A 9,936-nucleotide genomic window follows, 5' to 3' on the forward strand; every position below is an offset into this window, starting at 1 on the left:
ACTTTACAATGCCTTGGTAAGGCCACACTTGGAATACTGCATCCAGTTTTGGTCACCACGATGTAAAAAAGATGTTGAGACTCTAGAAAGAGTGCAGAGAAGAGCAACAAAGAGGATTAGGGGACTGGAAGCTAAAACATATAAGGAACGGCTGCTGGAATTGGGTATGTCTAGTTTAATAAAGAGAAGGACGAGGGGTGACATGATAGCAGTGTTCCAATATCTCAGGGGCTGCCACAAAGAGGAGGGAGTCAAGCTATTCTCCAAAGCACCTGAAGGCAGGACAAGAAGCAACGGATGGAAAGTATTCAAGGAGAGAAGCAACCTAGAACTAAGGAGAAACTTCCTGACAGTCAGAACATTTAAACAAGTGGAACAACCTGCTTCCAGAAGTGGTGAATGCTCCAACACTAGAAGTTTTTAAGAAGAGACTGGAGAGATGATGATGATGATGATGATGATGACTACTACTAGTACTACTACTACTACTACATACTTTATGTACCCCAGAGATTCGCTTGCTTCTCAGACAACCTTTCCTCCTGTCTATCCCTAGCTGATCCAATCCTTGTTATAATGATAGAAAGAGATACTGGCATAATGATGCCTTACCCTGTTTCTCTTTGCTGCTGGCTGGTGTTTTGTGTGTAAAAAAAGCAGGAAACTATGGCCTGTGGATGAGACATGGCTAGTGTCATGAGCTCAGAGGGGCAACCTTGAGTTTTCCAGGCTATTCTGGTTGTACAATAAATAAGTAATAGTGACAGGCTCAGAGGAATACCTTCTAGCAATTAAGGAAAGGAAACTAAAACCTAGAATTTTGAAATATTAGTAGTTGATGCAGCCAGGATGGCAGCTGCAATTTATCATCAAACCCTGTCCCCTTTTTATGTGTATGACATACAGTATATGACACATTGGTAAAATGGATAGATTGCATGCTTCCAATAGTACCTTGGGGTTTTTTTTTACCTGAAAACTCCAAAATGTGAAGAAATGCAATCAATATTTAGGAAGAAATAAGTTTTAGTGAAATAATAAAGGGAGCAATTGCACAGAAACCCAAATACCTTGTGAAGTGGCAATCAGTGAAGATAAAAAGAACTGGACTAGAATAACCTATATCAGGGCCCGCTGCAGGGTGATCATATGCCTTATTTTATTGAGCCCTATAATAGAAAACCATAAGAAGTTCAAAGGCATCTCCCATTTGAAGATCTATGCAAATTTATGTGTAAATAAAAAATCTCTAAGAAGGCTGCTAATTAACTTCAACAGGAAAGTGAAAGGGCACAAATATTACTTGGTCATAGTCTATCTATTACAATTTTATTTTATTTTATTTTATTTTATTTTATTTTATTTTATTTATTTATTTATTTTATTTTATTTTATTTTATTTTATTTTATTTTATTTTATTTTATTTTATTTATTTTATTTTATTTTATTTTATTTTATTTTATTTTTTTATTTAAATTGTGCGGCTTATTACTAAATTTACATATACTTGCAAGTACGGACCATCAGATTTGTTAAGCTCTACATCTCTTTCTGTCCTTTTCAGTTTGGCCTAAGCAGCCATCCTATTCCTGCTTCATCCTGCTGAAACTAAAGGAGAAACATTTCCCTGAGCATCTGCATCAGAAGTAGAAATCGGGATGTTGTAAAAGCATTTGAGAATTTAGAGACCATGACGACAAATTCCAAATAAAAGTATATTAAACAGGTAGAAAGCTTAATGAAAATGTAGTCGTTTCTGGGGGGTTGCTCTTTGGTTTGGTTCAGGATGTGACCATAGCTGTCAGAAGATAAATTAAAGAGGTAGACAACTGGAAATTAGCTGCCTTCACACTTGTCTAAGTAATATTTCTGAATGTTCTTTTGCTTGGGGACTGTTGAATTTCTCAAATAGGTTATAGACAACGTCATAAACTCTTAGAGAGCAAAATCAACAACACTTGCTTGGCTGTGCTATTACTCTGCCGAGTGTTCTGTGGCACCTTATATTTTCATAGCAGTTGACCTAGGTTTCAAAAATGCCTTTCAACCGTTGCTTGCTTACCATGTCAAGTATATTTCAATAACCCTCCAAGGCACCCAGTTTATTGCAAGGGCACAAACCTCATTCACTAGAGCACAGAAAGGGCATCCTCCATTGTCAGCTTTATTTGACTCAGCACAAACAAACAAGTTTCCACTACTCTATTTCTGCAGGCAAAACAGGGATACATGGGGAGAATTTTAATTGCCTTTTTTGCTTGCAGTTCCCAAGCACAGGGAAGTATTTGTTTATGTAATTAAAAAATAGAACAGAGGCAATGAGCGATTAGTAAATTAGTTCTTGGTTACAGCGGACAATGCTATTGATTTATTGTTATGTTAGCCCTATGAACTGTGCAGCTTATATTCCTGGGTTTAAAGATATGTTCCCTGCTAATCATGCACAGCAGCCCATTTAGTATTGAGGACACAAATGCAAATGTTGGTAGAAATGCAGGACACTGGCCAGCGATGAACTCTGTTCATCTGAGCCTCATCTTTAAGTTACTTTAAACTGCCCTTTTACAAGGGTGTATACTTTGCATACAAAATCCCCAAATTCAGTTCTTGATTTTCTTAGGACTGGAAAAACTCTCCCAAACACTACCAAATGCAAAAAAAATTAGGTCTGACCTAGCAAAAATGCCTAAATGACCCATTGATCTCTTAATAACAAAAGATGAGTTCTGAATTTCTTACATAATTCAGTCCTGGTCTGAGTATGAGTATATTATGTCATTCAACTTATTTAAGACAAATTTAAATTAGCTTAAATCTCTCATGAATAAACATGGCAAAGTAACTGTGAAGATCATTCTGCCTGTAACCTACACTCACTTCATTCAGGAATTGAATTGCATCAGTGTACTGGTGCTCCTTTTATGGCTGTAAAGATTTGAGTACAAAATGTACAGACTCCTCCTGTTAAGACTACAATCCTACAAGGAATAACTTGTGAGAAATTTGCCTTGAATTCAGTTGGTGGTCTCACTTTTAAATAAACATGTTAGAATTATGTGTAAAAGTAAGCATGAAGGGCATTCTTGATATACTCAGAAGAGGAGGCCCATGTCATTTTTTTGATCATCCACTCTTAATTATATTTCACTGGAAAGTGGGTATAATTTTACATATTAAAATAATATATGTGATCTGGCCTCCCCTTTCAAGATGGCTGCGACACAGTGAGAGTTTCTTTTCTCTCTTACTGACAATCTGCTGATTTCACTGCTAAAGCTGGTTCTTTGGCAGTGTGTTCCTTGGTCTTCAATGGGAGCACTTAGGAGTGACTCTTTTGGATGATCGTGGACCCAGTGGGGAATGGGGGTCTTAAAGATTTCAATTCCCTCTGGAAGTGATTGAAAAGTCACTGGGCATATCCACCTTCCTATCAAGCAGTTTCATTTTCTAAGCTTGCCGGAATATATAGTAATTTTAGTTCCCTGATTAAGTTCCACACTTAAAATGGCTGAACAGTGTCTGAAATCTAAGAAAGAAGGGTAGGGAAATATGTAGCTTTTAGCTGAATTTCTCCTACAAAAACTTAATCAAACTTTAATATTTATTCAAAGAATGATATAATCTGAAGCTTTACATTTGGATAAAGATACACAAAAGGCATTTGATCCAATTCCAGATGAAAGAGATAGTCTCATGTCTGAAGAACCAGAGAAGTGGATTACATCGGTTGTTCCTACATTTAAGACTGTATATTTGTCTAAGTATACAGCCTTAGCTAGAAAGGAGGGAAAAAATTTCTTTTCCTCTAGGAAGGAATTCTTTTCCTCTAGAAAGATTGAGAGAGACTGGACGGATTTATTATCGTTAATTGGTAACTACTTCTGCTTGCATTCTGACTTGAAGATAGATCTGTTCTGGAGACTGAATTTATTACATTTAATTAAACAACAAATTACAAGAGAAGATATTAAGAAACAAACATGGATATTTTTTTTACCCAGGACTATCTATTTATAACTTTTTGGATGATCCGAGATAGTTAAGATGCCATGGTAAATTTTCTACGAATGGATTACAATGACAGCTTGTCGACAAGAGAGTTTTGAAATTTTAATTTTGTTCTGTTTTACTATTATTGTTTTTCCTGTTAATTACTTTGTCACTAATATAACATATAGAAGACAAGTCAACAAGCTGTTAATAGGTTTAGTAGTTTAAAAATGTTGGGAGGACCTGTTTCACAAGGGGTGGGACTAATGTTGTAAAGGGGAAAATATGCATATAATGTTGCTGTTGCTTTGATGCATCTTTTTAATGTTCTGATTGCTTTGTGTTTTGTGTTATTTTTCTTTTATATCTTTTTTGACTTTTTATTTAGTTTTGTATTTTATTTTTTTGTTCTGAATAAAATAAAATATATAAATGCAAGAATAATATGTATGTTTCTGCTGATCTTAATAAAAAAGTAGATCAGTAAAAAAATAAAGTATATGTGATCAATTTATAGTTTTAAATATTGAAGGAACTTTCATATCTGTACTTCAGTCTATAGACTAGACCAGGGGTAGGTAGCCTCGGCTCTTTTATGACTCATGGACTTCAACTCCCAAAATTCCTGAGTCAGCATAGCTGACTGAGGAATTCTGGGAGTTGAAGTCCATGAGTCATAAAAGAGCCGAGGTTGCCTACCCCTGGACTAGACTGATCTTCTAGTCCAGGGGTCAGCAACCTGAAACAGTGAAAGAGCCACTCAGAACCGGTTCCCTCACAAAAGGAAAAACTGGGAGCCGCAAAAAAATGTGTGCACATGCGCGTACATGCGCGCATGCGCAGAACAGGGTTTGACTGAAGAGTGGAGCCAAGGCGATATATATATATATATATATATATATATATATATTCCATTTATATCCCGCCCTTCTCCGAAGACTCAGGGCGGCTTACAAGCTTAGCAGTATGCACCTACCCTTCATATTTGAATTGATTGGTTGAACTTTTTTAGTCCCACTTTTTTTTTTTTTGACTGCACACGGCAGAAGACTGGGAGCTGCAGGAGATGGCTGAAAGAGCTGCATGTGGCTCCGGAGCCGCGGGTTGCAGACCTGTGTTCTAGTCTATTTTGAAGGAATTGGAGTGCAAGTCCTACAAGCTTACCCTGTATCAGCAAAGAGAAAAGGGTTTTTTTTGCCAATAAAGCTTCCTTTTCCCTTTCCTCTATTTTCTATGCCATTGTTTCATATATACATTTCTTTATTTCTGATTATATATGCTTTATATAGCAATACCAATAGCATTTAGACTTATATATACCACTCCTCAGTGCTTCACAGCACTCTCTAAATGGTTTACCAAGTCAGTAAATTGCCCCCAACAATCTGGATCCTCATTTTACTGACCTTGGAAGGATAGATAGTAATCCTGAACCAGTCAGGATTGAATTCCTGGCTGTGGGCAGAGTCAGTCTGCAATACTGCATTGTAACCACTGCACCACCAATTTTATTGCTATAAAATGCTACAGACATGGAACTAAATAAAATAATAAGCTCATTCACATTCTTTATATGTTTTTATAAATATGAAAATATACTGAGGTTAATGTACGCTTGTCTGGAAGACAGATTTCTCTCATTTCCTCTCTAACTTACATATGTACAGAACATACATTTTTACATTATATTAAAAGAGTGCCACTTAGAAAAATGCATATCAATATCCTCCTTCAGTCATCTTTCCATGGTAATAATCTTGGTTTCCCCCAGACATTCAGGAAAAAATCAGCAGTAACAGCACAAATTGCAGATAAATTATATGAAAAATGTGAATGCATAAGTTATCTTGTGGACTTCCCTCCCTCCCTCCCTCCCTCCCTTCCTTCCTTCCTTCCTTCCTTCCTTCCTTCCTTCCGAGAATAAGGACAGATAATACTGTATCCATTTTACCTTTATAATAATCCCATCAGACAATTTAGGTTGTGAGATGGTGACTATGATTTCCCCAGAGAACGCTTTCAAACTCAATGCATATCTAGTGTCCTGATCGGGATTGCACTGCCTTCAAGAAAGACACCTTGAGAAGGCAGAAAAGGATACCTTCATTTTGCATTCGTTGATCTCAAGCCAAGCGATTTGCTTTAATTTTTAGACCCCAGTGGAAAACTGCTGAAATCTGATTAGCAAGAGATGCCAAGTACCAACAAAAAAAAATCTCTGACAAACAACAGACTCTTTCCAAATTGAAGCCCAGAGCAGCCAAAGCAGAAAGAAAGGCTGGAAATAAGGACAACAGAGCAGCTTCTATTGCCAGACATGTCTTTGGTTTATTTCAAAATAGTTTCAGCATTTGAGGAGCCCAGTGTTCATCTTCATACATACAGACTCATATTCACCACAATGCTGTGCAGTAGCTTTTTGGTATTGATATGTATCTGTGCCAGTCTCCCACAACTCTTAGTGCTTTACAGCACTCTCTAAGTAGTTTACAGAGTCAGCATATTTCACCCAACAATCTGGGTCCTCATTTTACTGACCTTGGAAGGATGGAAGGCTGAGTCCACCTTGAGCCAATCAGGATCAAACTTCTGGCTGTGGGCAGAGTCAGCTTGCAATACTGCATTCTAATCACTGCACCAACATGGCTCATGAATGCCCTAAAAACCTTCTTTCTATGAATTGACTCTGGTCTATCTCTTCACTTTTATTGTGGAATTTCTTTCCTTCAGAGGTTTAAAATAGTGAATGAAGAAACTAAATGTAAACTGTGCTTTTCAGGACTGAAGAGAGCACTAACAATGCAGCTGGTTTGAATAAAAATCAATGCCTCTGTTTCTGTAACTTTAGTTTAAATAGGCATGTTTAAATAAAACAGGAATATAACTCTTGAAATTAATTACTTGTATTTACGTCTCCACATAATCACCACAATTTGCTATATATGTGTGTGTTGGTGATGGATAGGCTTTTTAAAACTATCATGAAAGAACTTCACACTTTGCCTCTTCAACCAGGACCTGATACTCCATTTCATCTCTTCATGTACGTCAAAGAGATATCCACAAAGGAATTCCTTCAATTTTGGGAAAAGATGGAATCCACATGGTTCCTAGTCTAGACTGCATGGCAAATGGACTAAATTGGTGAATTTAAATTTCACAATTGCCTCTTGGATGGCTTGGCAGCTCTGCGGTCTATTAGTGTCAAGTTACAGCAAAATTTCTTTCCTGGGCTTCTGAACTTTGCTTAATCATTTTTTCAAATTTTGGGAACCAAATGTACATGAAGATTTTTTGTCATCTTAATGTCCTGTGGGATGCCCTTCTCAATTAAAGTTTATCAAATGCTTACATTTTTCCCAGTGCTGATTTTTTTTATGTTCTGCCCAGCACAAGAAAATATCTTCAGAACTAGATGAATGCATCTGAAGAAAATACTAAGGGGAAATATAAATCACCATCTGGGATTTCTAATTACATGTAATGAAGCATAATTTATTGCCATGTTGGAGATATTTTTTTAAAAGACATGCGTATCTTTAATCAAGAAGCCCATCCCACATTCATATGCCTGTTAAATATGGACTCTGGTGAATGAAATAAATGAATCCAAACAGGGTTACTTCAATGAAATGAATGGTGGGGCTGAGGACTGAAAATGGCCTGAATAATAAGGTCTGAGAGAAAAATAGAGCATTCAGTGTAAAAGTCTAGCCATTAGGAAAATTGAAGGTCCCAAATCTGAGCTGGGGTCCTTCATGAAGGAAATGTTTTTCAGATGTCCAAAAGTAGGCAACATCTTGCAAATAACAATGAGATTAACATGAGGATGTGCAAAAGGATTGGGCTGGAACAGATGAAAAAGCAACTGGAGTTATTTCCTTGATGAGGACCAGCAACTCTATTTGGTTCATTAAAGGAAAAAGAGAACTGCAAAGGAGATGTGTGAAATACTGCTGGCCCTCTGTGAGAAAAAAATCTTACTCAAATTATCTTCTTATGAGGTTCTGCAAATAGAAAGCAAAGGATTTCACTCTGCATAGTAATGAGACGCTAGAGATATTATACCAACTAGAACTGAATTACTTTACCAGAAGAAATTTTATGTGGGTGGATGATAAACAGCCTCCCAAAATGTTTTCAACCACAGTAGTCAGAAATTTTTTTACACAGTGAAAGATATAAATTGGCACTTTATGATAAATCACTTAAAATATCTTAATATATGCAAAGATGTTGAAAAGAAATCAGAAAGGAATGAAAAAAATGCATTTAAAACCAGGCACAGGCATGCAAGATTTGAGCAGATGCAGATAAGGTGTCCCCAGCGAAAAGAGAGTCAACCAAAATCCAGAGGGCAATTCATCAAGGGACAATAGAAATAGAGTTGGTCACCAGAAACTGTATCAAATTGATAAAAAAGGTTTTGGAACTGATTAGGAAAAGGCTTTTGAAGGGATCTGAACTATTTTGATGTAATCAGTAATTGGATTAACTAAAGGGAGAGATTCAGTGAATTGGACATAGGTTGCCAGACTCCATTTATCTAACAGATGGAAAACAAGTCTTTGCTAAAGGCAAAGGAGCTGCAGCACAGCTGAAAACTGGAAATCATTGAAGATACATAATATATTCCAGTGTTAAATGTGATAGAAGGAATTGAAGTTGCTGGAAATTTGGGCGAAAGGACCATGTTGTATTGGATTCATTAACACAAGCAATAGAACATAATCCAGCCAGTGTTTTAAACTTCAAAAGAGCTGATTTTAACAAACTCAGAGAGAATTTAAGAAAAATTACATGGATGAAATCCTAATGGAGAAAACAAGAAGAGTGGGAAACTCTGAAAAATATGATCATAAAAGTCTAGTCCAGCACAATACCACTGAAAAAGAAAAAGAAAAAATCCAAAAAGAAACCAGCATAGTTGCACAAAGATCTCTCTGATAAACTAAAATACAAAAAGGACAAGTACGAAAACTGGAAAGAAGGACATGTAACTAAGGCAGAGTATCAGCAGATAGCCTGAATCTGCAAAGATGAAGTCAGGAAAGCTAAGGCTCAGAATGAAGTAAGATTTGCAACAAAAATCAAAGATAATAAAGTTTCTTTCAACATATAAATAACAAGAAAAAAGTCAAGAACACAGTAGGTCCTCTTAGGAGAGAAGATGGCAAGGAAGTAACAGGCAGCAGAGAGAAAGTAGAACTCTTTGCATCAGTTTTCACACAAAAAGAAACTACAGCCCAACCTACCAAAAACATAACTGTAATAGACAGACTAGAAATAAAAATTACAATAAGTAAGAAAATGGTTAGAGAACACCTAGCTGATCTTGATGAATATAAATCACTGGGACTTGATGGATTACATCACAGAGTTCGGAAGGAACTGGCAGATGTTACCTCAGAACCATTTGTATCATATATTTCAAAAATCCTGGAACACCGGGAAATTACCTGAGGATTGGAAAAGAACTTCCCTCAAAAAAGGAAAAAAAACAGACCCAGGAAACTACAGACCAATCAGCCTAACTTTAATATCTGGGAAGATACAGGAAAAGATAATCAAAAAACAGATCTGTTAACATCTAGAAACAAATAAAGTTATAAGTAAAAGCCAGCATGGGTTTGTTAAAAATAGATCATGCCACACCAATCTTACTTCATTCTTTGACAAAGTGACTAAATTAGTAAATAATCAGCATGCTGTGGACATAGTATACTTAGACTACAGCAAGGCATTCAACAAAGTAGACCACAACTACTTCTTGATAAGCTCGAAAAATGTGGAATAGAAAATATCACCATCAGATGGATTTGTAACAGGCTGACAAACCATACTCAATGAGCCGTCCTTAATGGTACTACATCTACATGGAGGGAAGTAAGCAGTGAGGTACCATAGTGTTCCATCTTAGGCCCAGTACTCTTCAATACCTTCAT

General features: G+C 36.5%; 1 protein-coding gene across 1 annotated transcript in view; it reads left to right on the forward strand.

Annotated features, from left to right (window-relative positions):
* The window catches only part of TTC7B (tetratricopeptide repeat domain 7B), a 140,746-nt gene extending 138,894 nt beyond the window's left edge, over window positions 1-1,852 (forward strand). Inside the window, exon 22 of the transcript XR_014025724.1 lies at window positions 1,566-1,852. The gene's annotated coding sequence lies outside the window, so the exon portion shown is untranslated. The remainder of the gene's footprint in view (window positions 1-1,565) is intronic.
* The last annotated feature ends 8,084 nt before the right edge of the window (window positions 1,853-9,936 follow it).

This window comes from Vipera berus, assembly GCF_964194415.1.
Source record: "Vipera berus genome assembly, chromosome: 1".
Lineage (NCBI taxonomy): Eukaryota > Metazoa > Chordata > Lepidosauria > Squamata > Viperidae > Vipera > Vipera berus.